The 627-nt window shown below is 38.0% G+C and overlaps 1 protein-coding gene across 1 annotated transcript in view; it reads right to left on the reverse strand.

Annotated features, from left to right (window-relative positions):
- The window catches only part of LOC119589162, a gene marked incomplete in the record, with an annotated part of 255201 nt that overhangs the window by 124381 nt on the left and 130193 nt on the right, over nt 1-627 (reverse strand).

Here is a 627-nt window from a genome sequence, read left to right on the forward strand (position 1 = left end):
AAAAATAATCACACGCTTTCGCTGGCTTCTATGAAACGAATTAAAGTTCAGGGATCAAGAATTACTGAACAATTGTGCAACATAAAATCACCACCAACATTCTCAGCAATCTAATAATATGCTTAAAAATGTAAAGAAAAGAAAAAATAGCAGACGTTCCTCATCGCCACTCATAAACGACCGGCAATGTCATTTACATAACTCTACGCGCCCGACCCAGAACATTTCACTTACTCGGTGTTTCAGTCGACGATCATTTTCTCTTTTTTCTAATTTCTGCTCCGACAATTCAATCGAAAAATTCTATACGAACCCAACCCATAACATTTCATTACCTTTTCGCTGCACTCGTCTCTCCTCAGATTCTATCTCTCCCTCGCCAATAGAAGGCAGTTTTGAGTCCGAGACTGCCAAGGGGCTTTCAAAGGAAGTTGAGACGGCTCTGCTGGTTGCCAATTACCCTGTGATATTTTCATAATCCCATTACCCGTAAAATGCCGAATATAATTTAAGAAAAGAATGATGGAATCTGCTTGATGGACAAATATCAATACTTCTCTTGAAGTTGGTTTTGTTTATTGCTACTACTAATGATAAAAAAACAATTTATCAGCAACAACGAAATGC

Source organism: Penaeus monodon, chromosome 25 (assembly GCF_015228065.2).
Source record: "Penaeus monodon isolate SGIC_2016 chromosome 25, NSTDA_Pmon_1, whole genome shotgun sequence".
Taxonomy (NCBI): domain Eukaryota; kingdom Metazoa; phylum Arthropoda; class Malacostraca; order Decapoda; family Penaeidae; genus Penaeus; species Penaeus monodon.